Raw genomic sequence first — 15,365 nt, forward strand, 5'->3', positions numbered from 1 at the left:
CTTTCAGACACTCTCTGACACTCTCAGGCTCTCTCTATCAATCTCTGACACTCTCTGACACACTCAGACACTCTCTATCACTCTCTGACACTCTCTGACACTCTCAGACACTCTCAGACACTCTCTTGCACTCTCTATCACTCTCTGACGCACTCTGACAGTCGCTGATACTCTCAGACGCTCTCAGCCACTCTCGGACACTCTCAGACACTCTCGATCACTCTCTGACACTCACTGACACTCTCAGACACTCTCTGTCACTCTCAGATACTCTCTATCACTCTCTGACACTCTCTGACAGTCGCTGATACTCTCAGAGGCTCTCAGACACTCTCTATCATTCTCTGACACTCACTGACACTCTCAGACACTCTCTGTCACTCTCAGAAACTCTCTATCACTCTCTGTCACTCTCAGAAACTCTCTATCACTCTCTTACACTCTCAGACAGTCTCTATCACACTCTGACACTCTATGACACTCTCAGACACTCTCTATCACTCTCTGACACTTTCTACCACTCTCTGACAATCTCTGACACACTCTGAAACTCTCTGACACTCTCTATCACTCTCTATCAATCTCTCACAGAATTTGACACTCTCTATCACTCTATGACACTCTCAGACATTCTCTATCACTCTCTGACACTCTCTGACACTCTCTGACACTCGCTATCACTCTCTATCACTCTCTGACACACTGACAGTCTTTGACAATCTCAGTCACTCTCAGACACTCTCTATCACTCTATGACACTCTCAGACACACTCTGACACTCTCTGTCACTCTCCATCACTCTCTATCACTCTCTGACACTCTCTCACACTCTCTGACACTCTCTATCACTTGCTGACACTCACAGACACTCTCTATCACTTTCTGACACTCTCTCACACTCTCTGACATTCTCTTTCACCCTCTGACTTTCTCAGACACCCTCTATCGCTCTCTGACACTCTCTGACAATCTCTGACACTCTCAGACACTCTCTGACACTCTGATACACTCTGACACTCTCTATCACTCTCACACACTCTGACACTCTCTATCATTCTTTGACACTCTCTGACACTCTCTACCACTCTCTGACACTCTCTGACACTCTCAGACACTCTCTATCACTCTCTATCACTCTCCGACACAATCTGACACTCTCTATCACTCTCACACTCTCTGACACTCTCTGAAAATCTCTGACACTCTCAGACATTCTCTATCACTCTCTGACACACTCTAACACTCTCTGACCCTCTCAGACACTCTCGATCGCTCTCTGACACTCTCAGACACTCTCTGACACCCTCAGACACTCTCAGACTCTCTCTACCGCTTTCTGACACTCTCAGACACTCGCTATCACTCTCTGACAAACTCTGGCAATCTCTGACACTCTCAGACACTCTCTGTCACTCTCTATCACTCTCTGACGCACTCTGACAGTCGCTGATACTCTCAGACGCTCTCAGCCACTCTCAGACACTCCCCGGGTGGAGCAAAGCGTTACAAGGGGTCATAAATTTAAGGTGAAGGGTGGGAGATATAAGGGGGATGTCAGGGGAAGGTTCTTTACCCAGAGAGTGGTCGAGGCATGGAATGCCTTGCCCGGGGAAGTTGTTGAGTCAGAAACTTTAGGGACTTTCAAAAGGCTTTTGGATAGGTATATGGATAAAGGAGAATGATGGGGTATAGATTAAATTGTGCTTGACAGAGGACAAAGGATCGGCACAACATTGTGGGCCGAAGGGCCTGTTCTGTGCTGTATGTTCTATGTTCTATATGTTCTATCACTCTCTGACACTCTCTGACACACTCTGACACTCTCTGACACTCTCAGACACTCTCTGTCACTCTCTATCACTCTCTGACGCACTCTGACAGTCGCTGATACTCTCAGACGCTCTCAGCCACTCTCAGACACTCTCTATCACTCTCTGACACTCACTGACACTCTCAGACACTCTCTGTCACTCTCAGATACTCTCTATCACTCTCTGACACTCTCAGACAGTCTCTATCACTCTCTGACACTCTCTATCACTCTCTATCACTCTCTGACACTCAGACACTCTCTATCACTCTCTGACACTCTCTGACACTCTCTGTCACTCTCAGACACTCTCTATCACTCTCTGACACTCTCTGACACTCTCTATCACTTGCAGACACTCTCAGACACACTCACACACTCTCTGACATTCTCTTTCACCCTCTGACACTCTCAGACACTCTATTTCGCTCTCTGACACTCTCTGACAATCTCTGACACTCTCAGACACTCTCTGTCAGTCTCTTTCACTCTCTGACACACTTTGACAATCTCTGACACTCAGACACGCTCTGTCACGCTCTGACACTCTCAGACACTCTCTGTCACTCTCCATCACTCTCTGTAACTCTCTGACACTCTCAGACACTCGCTATCACTCTCTGACACACTCTGGCAATCTCTGACACTCTCAGACACTCTCTATTACTCTCTATCACTCTCTGACACTCTCTATCACTCTCTATCACTCTCTCACAGAATTTGACACTCTCTATCACTCTATGACACTCTCAGACATTCTCTATCACTCTCTGACACTCTCTGACACTCTCTGACACTCGCTATCACTCTCTATCACTCTCTGACACACTGACAGTCTTTGACAATCTCAGTCACTCTCAGACACTCTCTATCACTCTATGACACTCACAGACACTCTCTATCACTTTCTGACACTCTCTCACACTCTCTGACATTCTCTTTCACCCTCTGACATTCTCAGACACCCTCTATCGCTCTCTGACACTCTCTGACAATCTCTGACACTCTCAGACACTCTCTGACACTCTGATACACTCTGACACTCTCTATCACTCTCACACACTCTGACACTCTCTATCATTCTTTGACACTCTCTGACACTCTCTACCACTCTCTGCCACTCTCTGACACTCTCAGACACTCTCTATCACTCTCTATCACTCTCCGACACAATCTGACACTCTCTCTCACTCTCACACACTCTGACACTCTCTGAAAATCTCTGACACTCTCAGACATTCTCTATCACTCTCTGACACACTCTAACACTCTCTGACCCTCTCAGACACTCTCGATCGCTCTCTGACACTCTCAGACACTCTCTGACACCCTCAGACACTCTCAGACTCTCTCTATTACTCTCTATCACTCTCTGACACTCTCTGACACTCTCTGACACACTCTGACACTCTCTGACACTCTCAGACACTCTCTGTCACTCTCTATCGCTCTCTGACGCACTCTGACAGTCGCTGATACTCTCAGACGCTCTCAGCCACTCTCAGACACTCTCTATCACTCTCTGACACTCACTGACACTCTCAGACACTCTCTGTCACTCTCAGATACTCTCTATCACTCTCTGACACTCTCAGACAGTCTCTATCACTCTCTGACACTCTCAGACACTCTCTATCACTCTCTGACACTCTCTGACACTCTCTGTCACTCTCAGACACTCTCTATCACTCTCTGACACTCTCTGACACTCTCTATCACTTGCTGACACTCTCAGACACACTCACACACTCTCTGACATTCTCTTTCACCCTCTGACACTCTCAGACACTCTATTTCGCTCTCTGACACTCTCTGACAATCTCTGACACTCTCAGACACTCTCTGTCAGTCTATTTCACTCTCTGACACACTTTGACAATCTCTGACACTCAGACACGCTCTGTCACGCTCTGACACTCTCAGACACTCTCTGACACTCTTTATCACTCGCTGACATACTGACAGTCTCAGACAATCTCTATCACTCTCTGACACTCTCTGACACTCTCTGACTCCTTCAGACACTCTCTATCACTCTCTATCACTCTCTGACAGCCTCTGACACTCTCTATCACTCTCTGACACTCTCTATCACTCTCTGACACTCTCATACTCTCTCTATCAATCTCTGACACTCTCTGACAATCTCAGACACTCTCTGTCACTCTCTGACACACTCTGACACTCTCTGACACTCTCAGACACTCTCTGTCACTCTCTATCACTCTCTGACACACTCTGACAGTCGCTGATACTCTCAGACACTCTCTGTCACTCTCAGAAACTCTCTATCACTCTCTGTCACTCTCAGAAACTCTCTGACACTCTCTGACACTCTCAGACACTCTCTATCACTCTCCGACTCTCTCTCACACTCTCTGACACTCTCTATCACTTGCTGACACTCTCAGACATTCTCTTTCACCCTCTGACACTCTCAGACACTGTATTTCGCTCTCTGACACTCTCTGACTCTCTCTGACACTCTCTGACTCTCTCTGACAATCTCTGACACTCTCAGACACTCTCTCTCACTCTCTTTCACTCTCTCACACACTCCGACAATCTCTGACACTCTCAGATACGCTCTGTCGCGCTCTGAAACTCTCAGACACTCTCAGACACTCTCTATCACTCTCTATCACTCTCTGTAACTCTCTGACAATCTCTGACACTCTCAGACACTCTCTGACAATCTCTATCTCTCTCTATCAAACTCTGATACCCTCTGACACACTATGACACACTCTGACACACTCTGACACTCTCTATCACTCTTTATCACTCTCTGACACTCTCAGACACACTCTGTCACTCTCAGACACTCTCAGACACTCTCTATCACTCTCTGACATTCTCTATCACTCTCTGAAACTCAAAGACACTCTCTATCACACTCTATCACTCTCCATCACTCTCTGAGACTCTCAGACACTCTCTATCACTATCTGACACTCTCTGACACTCTCAGACACACGCTGACACTCTCTCTCACGCTCTATCACTCTCTGATTCTCTCTGACACACTCTGACAATCTCTGACACTCTCAGAGACGCTCTGTCACTCTCTGACACTCTCTATCACTCTCTGACACTCTCTGACACTCTCTATCAATCTCACACACTCTGACAGTCTCTGACACTCTCAGACACTCTCAGACATTCTCTATCACTCACTGACACTCTCAGACACTCTCTGTCACTCTCAGAAAATCTCTATCACTCTCTGACACTCTCAGACAGTCTCTATCACTCTCTGACACTCTCTATCTCTCTCTATCACTCCATGACACTCTCAGACACTCTCTATCACTCTCTGACACTCTCTCACACTCTCTGACACTCTCTATCACTGGCTGACACTCTCAGACACTCTCTATCACTCTCTGACACTCTCTCACACTCTCTGACATTCTCTTTCACCCTCTGACACTCTCAGACACTCTCTTTCGCTCACTGACACTCTCTGACATTCTCAGACACTCTCTATCACTCTCTTTCACTCTCTCACACACTACGACAATCTCTGATACTCTCAGACACGCTCTGTCACGCTCTGACACTCTCAGACACTCTCAGACACTCTCTATCACTCTCAGACACTCTCTGACACTCTCAGACTCACTCTATCAATCTCTGACACTCTCTGACACTCTCTGATACTCTCAGACGCTCTCAGCTACTCTCAGACACTCTCTATCACTCTGTGACACTCTCTAACACTCTATATCACTCTCTGACACTCTCTGAGGCTCTCTATCACTCAATATCACGCTCTGACACTCTCTATCACTCTCTGACACTCTCTATCACTCTCTATCACTCTCTGACACTCTCTGAAACTCTATATCACTCTCTATCACTTTCTGACACACTCTGACACTCTCTATCACTCAATGACATTCTGTGACACTCTCTATCACTCTCCATCGCTCTCTGACACTCTCTGACACACTCAGATACTCTGTGACGCACTCTGACACTCTCTATCACTCTATGACACTCTCTGACGCTCTCTATCACTCTCTATCACTCTCTGACACTCTCTATCACTCTCTGACAATCTCTATCACTCTCTATCACTCTCTGACACTCTCTGATACTCTCTATCACTCTCTGACACTCTCTGACACTCTCTGCAACTCTCTTTCACTCTCTGAAAGTCTCTGACACTCTCTGACACTCCCTATCGCTCTCTATCACTCTCTGACACTCTCTGATACTCTCAGACACTCTCTATCTCTCTCTCTCACTCTCTGACACTCTCTATCACTCTCTATAACTGTCTGACACTCTCTATCACTCTCAGACACTCTCTATCACTCTCTGACAATCTCTATCACTCTCTATCACACTTTGACACTCTCTGTCACTCTCAGACACTCTCTGTCACTCTCAGACACTCTCTGACGCTCTCTATCACTGTCTATCACTCTCTGACACTCTCTGTCACTCTCTGACAATCTCTGATACTCTCTATCACTCTCTAAAACTCTCTGACACGTTCTGACACTCTCTATCACTCTCTGACACTCTCTAACACTCTCAGACTCTCTCTATCTCTCTCTATCACTCTCTGACAATCTCTATCACTCTCTATCACTATATGTCACTCTCTATCACTCTCTGACACTCTCTATCACTCTCTGAAACTCTTTGACACTCTCCATCACTCAATGACACTCTCTGACACCTCTATCACTCTCTATCACTCTCTGACACTCTCTGACACTCTCTGACGCTCTCTGACACTCTCCATCACTCAATGACACTCTCTGACATCTCTATCACTCTCTATCACTCTCTGACACTCTCTGAAGCTCTATATCACTGTCTATCACTTTCTGACACACTCTGACACTCTCTATCACTCAATGACATTCTGTGACACTCTCTATCACTCTCCATCACACTCTGACACTCTCTGACACACTCAGATACTCTGTGACGCACTCTGACACTCTCTATCACTCTATGACACTCTCTGACGCTCTCTATCACTCTCTATGACTCTCTGACACTCTCTATCACTCTCTGACACTCTCTATCACTCTCTATCACTCTCTGACACTCTCTGATACTCTCTATCAGTCTCTATCACTCTCTGACACTTTCTGACACTCTCTATCACTCTCTGACACTCTCTGACACTCTCTATCACTCTCTGACACTCTCTGATACTCTCTGACACTCTCTGACACTCTCTGACACTCTCTTTCACTCTCTGAAAGTCTCTGACACTTTCTGACACTCAATGACACTCTCTGACACTCCCTATCGCTCTCTATCACTCTCTGACACTCTCTGATACTCTCAGACGCTCTCTATCTCTCTCTCTCACTCTCTGACACTCTCTATCACTCTCTATCACTGTCTGACACTCTGTTTCACTCTCAGACACTCTCTATCACTCTCTGACACTCCCTATCACTCTCTGACACTATCTGACACTCTCTGACACTCTCAGACACTCTCTATCACTCTTTGACACTCACTGACAATCTCAGACACTCTCTGTCTCTCTCAGACACTCTCTGACACTCTCTATCACTGTCTATCACTCTCTGACACTCTCTGACACTCTCTATCACTCTCAGACACTCTCTGTCACTCTCTACCACTCTCTGACACTCTCGATCACTCTCTGACACTCTCTGACACTCTCAGACTCTCTCTATCTCTCTCTATCACTCTCTGACAATCTCTATCACTCTCTATCACTGTCTGACACTCTCTATCCCTCTCTGACACTCTCTATCACTCTCTGAAACTCTCTGACACTCTCCATCACTCAATGACACTCTCTGACATCTCTATCACTCTCTATCACTCTCTATCACTCTCTATCACTCTCTGACACTCTCTGACACTCTCTGACACTCTCTGACGCTCTCTGACACTCACAGACTCTCTCTCACACTCTCTGACACTCTCAGACTTTCTGTGACACTCTCTATCACTCTCTGACACTCTCTGACATTCTCTTTCACTCTCTGAAAGTCTCTGACACTCTCTGACACTCAATGACACTCTCTGACACTCCCTATCGCTCTCTATCGCTCTCTGACACTCTCTGACACTCTCAGACTCTCTCTATCACTCTGTATCACTCTCTAACACTCTCTGACACTCTCTATCACTCTGTGACACTCTCTGACACTCTCTATCATTCTCCATCACTCTCTATCACTCTCTGACACACTCTGACACTCTCTGACACTCTCAGACACTCTCTGTCACTCTCTATATCTCTCTGACACTCTCTATCACTCTATGACAATCTCTGACACTCTCTATCACTCTATATCACTCTATATCACTCTCCATCACTCTCCTTCACTCTCTATCACTCTCTGACACACTCTGACACACTCTGACACACTCTGACACTCTCTGACACTCTCAGACACTCTCAGACACTCTCTGACAATCTCAGACACTCTCTATCACACTTTATCACTCCCTGACACTCTCTGACACTCTCTATCACTCTCTGACATTCTCTATCACTCTCTATCACTCTCCATCACTCTCTGACACTCTGTGACACTCTCTATCACTCTATATCACTCTCTGACACTCTCTGAGGCTCTCTATCACTCAATATCACGCTCTGACACTCTCTATCACTCTCTGACACTCTCTATCACTCTCTATCACTCTCTGACACTCTCTGAAACTCTATATCACTCTCTATCACTTTCTGACACACTCTGACACTCTCTATCACTCAATGACATTCTGTGACACTCTCTATCACTCTCCATCGCTCTCTGACACTCTCTGACACACTCAGATACTCTGTGACGCACTCTGACACTCTCTATCACTCTATGACACTCTCTGACGCTCTCTATCACTCTCTATCACTCTCTGACACTCTCTATCACTCTCTGACAATCTCTATCACTCTCTATCACTCTCTGACACTCTCTGATACTCTCTATCACTCTCTGACACTCTCTGACACTCTCTTTCACTCTCTGAAAGTCTCTGACACTCTCTGACACTCCCTATCGCTCTCTATCACTCTCTGACACTCTCTGATACTCTCAGACACTCTCTATCTCTCTCTCTCACTCTCTGACACTCTATATCACTCTCTATAACTGTCTGACACTCTCTATCACTCTCAGACACTCTCTATCACTCTCTGACAATCTCTATCACTCTCTATCACACTTTGACACTCTCTGTCACTCTCAGACACTCTCTGTCACTCTCAGATACTCTCTGACGCTCTCTATCACTGTCTATCACTCTCTGACACTCTCTGTCACTCTCTGACACTCTCTGATACTCTCTATCACTCTCTAAAACTCTCTGACACTTTCTGACACTCTCTATCACTCTCTGACACTCTCTAACACTCTCAGACTCTCTCTATCTCTCTCTATCACTCTCTGACAATCTCTATCACTCTCTATCACTATATGTCACTCTCTATCACTCTCTGACACTCTCTATCACTCTCTGAAACTCTTTGACACTCTCCATCACTCAATGACACTCTCTGACACCTCTATCACTCTCTATCACTCTCTGACACTCTCTGACACTCTCTGACGCTCTCTGACACTCTCCATCACTCAATGACACTCTCTGACATCTCTATCACTCTCTATCACTCTCTGACACTCTCTGAAGCTCTATATAACTGTCTATCACTTTCTGACACACTCTGACACTCTCTATCACTCAATGACATTCTGTGACACTCTCTATCACTCTCCATCACACTCTGACACTCTCTGACACACTCAGATACTCTGTGACGCACTCTGACACTCTCTATCACTCTATGACATTCTCTGACGCTCTCTATCACTCTCTATGACTCTCTGACACTCTCTATCACTCTCTGACACTCTCTATCACTCTCTATCACTCTCTGACACTCTCTGATACTCTCTATCAGTCTCTATCACTCTCTGACACTTTCTGACACTCTCTATCACTCTCTGACACTCTCTGACACTCTCTATCACTCTCTGACACTCTCTGACACTCTCTGACACTCTCTGACACTCTCTTTCACTCTCTGAAAGTCTCTGACACTTTCTGACACTCAATGACACTCTCTGACACTCCCTATCGCTCTCTATCACTCTCTGACACTCTCTGATACTCTCAGACGCTCTCTATCTCTCTCTCTCACTCTCTGACACTCTCTATCACTCTCTATCACTGTCTGACACTCTGTATCACTCTCAGACACTCTCTATCACTCTCTGACACTCCCTATCACTCTCTGACACTATCTGACACTCTCTGACACTCTCAGACACTCTCTATCACTCTTTGACACTCACTGACAATCTCAGACACTCTCTGTCTCTCTCAGACACTCTCTGACACTCTCTATCACTGTCTATCACTCTCTGACACTCTCTGACACTCTCTATCACTCTCAGACACTCTCTGTCACTCTCTACCACTCTCTGACACTCTCGATCACTCTCTGACACTCTCTGACACTCTCAGACTCTCTCTATCTCTCTCTATCACTCTCTGACAATCTCTATCACTCTCTATCACTGTCTGACACTCTCTATCCCTCTCTGACACTCTCTATCACTCTCTGAAACTCTCTGACACTCTCCATCACTCAATGACACTCTCTGACATCTCTATCACTCTCTATCACTCTCTGACACTCTCTGACACTCTCTGACACTCTCTGATGCTCTCTGACACTCACAGACTCTCTCTCACTCTCTCTGACACTCTCAGACTTTCTGTGACACTCTCTATCACTCTCTGACACTCTCTGACATTCTCTTTCACTCTCTGAAAGTCTCTGACACTCTCTGACACTCAATGACACTCTCTGACACTCCCTATCGCTCTCTATCGCTCTCTGACACTCTCTGACACTCTAAGACACTCTCTATCACTCTGTATCACTCTCTAACACTCTCTGACACTCTCTATCACTCTCTGACACACTCTATCACTCTCTGACACTCTCGATCACTCTCTCACACTCTCTGACACTCTCAGACTTTCTGTGACACACTCTGACACTCTCTATCAGTCTGTGACACTTACTGACACACTCTGACACTCTCTGTCACTCTCTATCACTCTCTGACACTCTCTGACACTCTCTGACTATCTCTATCACTCTATGACACTCTCTGACACGCTCTATCACTCTCTATCACTCTCTGACACTCACTGACACTCTCAGGCACTCTCTTTCACTCTCTGTCACTCACTGACACTCTCAGACACTCTCTTTCACTCTCTGTCACTCACTGACACTCTCAGACACTCTCTTTCACTCTCTGTCACTCTCAGACAATCTCAGACACTCTATAAAAACTGTCTATCGCTCTCTGACACTCTTTGACACACTCAATCACACTCTATCACTCTCTGACACACTCTGACTCTCTCTATCACTCTATGACACTCTCTGACACTCTCTATCACTCTCTGTCACTCTCTGACACACTCTGACACTCTCTGACACTCTCAGAACCTCTCTGTCACTCTCTATCACTCTCTGACATTCTCTATCACTCTCTGACACTCTCTATCACTCTCAGACACTCTCTGTCACTCTCTACCACTCTCTACCACTCTCTGACACTCTCGATCACTCTCTGACACTCTCTGACACTCTCTATCACTCTCTGACACTCACTGACACTCTCAGACACTCTCAGACACTCACTTTCACTCTCTGTCACTCTCAGACACTCTCAGACACTCTCTATCACTCTCTGACACTGTCTATCACTCTCTGACGCTCTCTATCGCTCTCTGACCCTCTCTGACACACTCAATCACTCTCTATCACTCTCTGACACAGTCTGACACTCTCTATCACTCTATGACACTCTCTGACACTCTCTATCACTCTCTATCACTCTCTATCACTCTCTGACACACTCAGACACTCTCTGACACTCTCAGACACTCTCTATCACTCTCTATAACTCTCTGACACTCTCTATCACTCAGTGACACTCTCTGAAAATCTCTATCACTCTCTATCATTCTCTGACACTCTCTGACACTCTCTGACACACTCTGACACTCTCAGACACTCTCTGACAATCTCAGACACTCTCTATCACTCTTTATCACTCCCTGACACTCTCTGACAATCTCTGACGCTCTCTGACACTCTCTGACACTCTCTGACGCTCTCTGACACTCACAGACGCTCTCTCACACTCTCTGACACTCTCAGACTTTCTGTGACACTCTCTATTATTCTCTGACACTCTCTTTCACTCTCTGAAAGTCTCTGACACTCTCTGACACTCAATGACACTCTCTGACACTCCCTAGCGCTCTCTATCGCTCTCTGACACTCTCTGACACTCTCAGACTCTCTCTATCACTCTGTATCACTCTCTAACACTCTCTGACACTCTTAATCACTCTGTGACACTCTCTATCACTCTCTGACACTCTCTATCACTCTCTGACACACTCTATCACTCTCTGACACTCTCGATCACTCTCTCACACTCTCTGACACTCTCAGACTTTCTGTGACACACTCTGAAACTCTCTATCACTCTATGACACTCACTGACACACTCTGACACTCTCTGTCACTCACTATCACTCTCTGACACTCTCTATCACTCTCTGAATCTCTCGGACACTCTCAGAGGCTCTCTAACACTCTCTGACACTCACTGACACTCTCAGACACTCTCTTTCACTCTCTGACACTCACTGACACTCTCAGACACTCTCTTTCACTCTCTGTCACTCTCAGACAATCTCAGACACTCTCTATCACTCTCTGAAACATTCTATCGCTCTCTGACACTCTCTGATACACTCAATCACACTCAATCACTCTCTGACACACTCTGACTCTCTCTATCACTCTATGACACTCTCTGACACTCTCTATCACTCTCTGTCACTCTCTGACACACTCTGACACTCTCTGACACTCTCAGAACCTCTCTGTCACTCTCTATCACTCTCTGACATTCTCTATCACTCTCTGACACTCTCTATCACTCTCAGACACTCTCTGTCACTCTCTACCACTCTCTGACACTCTCTATCACTCTCTGACACTCTCTGACACTCTCAGAGGCTCTCTATCACTCTCTATCACTCACTGACACTCTCAGAGGCTCTCTATCACTCTCTAACACTCACTGACACTCTCAGACACTCTCTATCACTCTCTGACACTCACTGACACTCTCAGACACACTCTTTCACTCTCTGTCACTCTCAGACACTGTCTATCACTCTCTGACACTGTCTATCTCTCTCTGACACTCTATCACTCTATGACACTCTCTGACACTCTCTATCACTCTCTGACATTCTCTATCACTCTCTGACACTCTCTGAGGCTCTCTATCACTCAATATCACGCTCTGACACACTCTATCACTCTCTGACACTATCTATCACTCTCTATCACGCTCTGACACTCTCTGAAACTCTATATCACTCTCTATCACTTTCTGACACACTCTGACACTCTCTATCACTCAATGACACTCTGTGACACTCTCTATCACTCTCCATCACTCTCTGACACTCTCTGACACACTCAGATACTCTGTGACGCACTCTGACACTCTCTATCACTCTATGACACTCTCTGACGCTCTCTATCACTCTCTATCACTCTCTGACACTCTCTATCACTCTCATACACTCTCTATCACTCTCTATCACTCTCTGACACTCTCTGATACTCTCTATCACTCTCCATCACTCTCTGACACTTTCTGACACTCTCTATCACTCTCTGACACTCTCTGACACACTCAAATACTCTGTGACGCACTCTGACACTCTCTATCACTCTATGACACTCTCTGACGCTCTCTATCACTCTCTATCACTCTCTGACACTCTCTATCACTCTCATACACTCTCTATCACTCTCTATCACTCTCTGACACTCTCTGATACTCTCTATCACTCTCCATCACACTCTGACACTCTCTGACACACTCAGATACTCTGTGACGCACTCTGACACTCTCTATCACTCTATGACACTCTCTGACGCTCTCTATCACTCTCTATCACTCTCTGACACTCTCTATCACTCTCTATCACTCTCTATCACTCTCTGACACTCTCTGATACTCTCTATCACTCTCTATCACTCTCTGACACTTTCTGACACTCTCTATCACTCTCTGACACTTTCTGACACTCTCTTTCACTCTCTGAAAGTCTCTGACAATTTCTGACACTTAATGACACTCTCTGACACTCCCTATCGCTCTCTATCACTCTCTGACACTCTCTGATACTCTCAGACGCTCTCTATCTCTCTCTCTCACTCTCTGACACTCTCTATCACTCTCTATCACTGTCTGACACTCTCTGTCACTGTCTGACACTCTCTATCACTCTCAGACACTCTCTATCACTCTCTGACACTCTCTATCACTCTCTGACACTATCTGACACTCTCTGACACTGTCAGACACTCTCTATCACTCTTTGACACTCACTGACACTCTCAGACACTCTCTGTCACTCTCAGACACTCTCTGACGCTCTCTATCACTGTCTATCACTCTCTACCACTCTCTGACACTCTCGATCACTCTCTGACACTCTCGATCACTCTCTGACACTCTCTGACACTCTCTATCACTCTCTGACACTCACTGACACTCTCAGACACTCTCTTTCACTCTCTGTCACTGTCTATCACTCTCTGACACTCTCTATCGCTCTCTGACCCTCTCTGACACACTCAATCACTCTCTATCACTCTCTGACACAGTCTGACACTCTCTATCACTCTATGACACTCTCTGACACTCTCTATCACTCTCTATCACTCTCTATCACTCTCTGACACACTCAGACACTCTCTGACACTCTCAGACACTCTCTATCACTCTCTATAACTCTCTGACACTCTCTATTACTCAGTGACACTCTCTGAAAATCTCTATCACTCTCTATCATTCTCTGACACTCTCTGACACTCTCTGACACTCTCTGACACTCTCTGACACACTCTGACACTCTCAGACACTCTCTGACAATCTCAGACACTCTCTATCACTCTTTATCACTCCCTGACACTCTGACAATCTCTGACGCTCTCTGTCACTCACAGACACTCTCTGACGCTCTCTGACACTCACAGACACTCTCTCACACTCTCTGACACTCTCAGACTTTCTGTGACACTCTCTATTACTCTCTGACACTCTCTTTCACTCTCTGAAAGTCTCTGACACTCTCTGACACTCAATGACACTCTCTGACACTCCCTATCGCTCTCTATCGCTCTCTGACACTCTCTGACACTCTCAGACTCTCTCTGCCACTCACTATCACTCTCTATCATTCTCTGACACTCTCTATCACTCTCTGACACACTCTATCACTCTCTGACACTCTCGATCACTCTCTCACACTCTCTAACACTCTCAGACTTTCTGTGACACACTCTGACACTCTCTATCACTCTATGACACTCACTGACACACTCTGACACTCTCTGTCACTCTCTATCACTCTCTGACACTCTCTGACACTCTCTGAATATCTATATCACTCTGTGACACTCTCTGACACG

Source organism: Heterodontus francisci, chromosome 25 (assembly GCF_036365525.1).
Source record: "Heterodontus francisci isolate sHetFra1 chromosome 25, sHetFra1.hap1, whole genome shotgun sequence".
Classification (NCBI taxonomy): Eukaryota; Metazoa; Chordata; class Chondrichthyes; order Heterodontiformes; family Heterodontidae; genus Heterodontus; species Heterodontus francisci.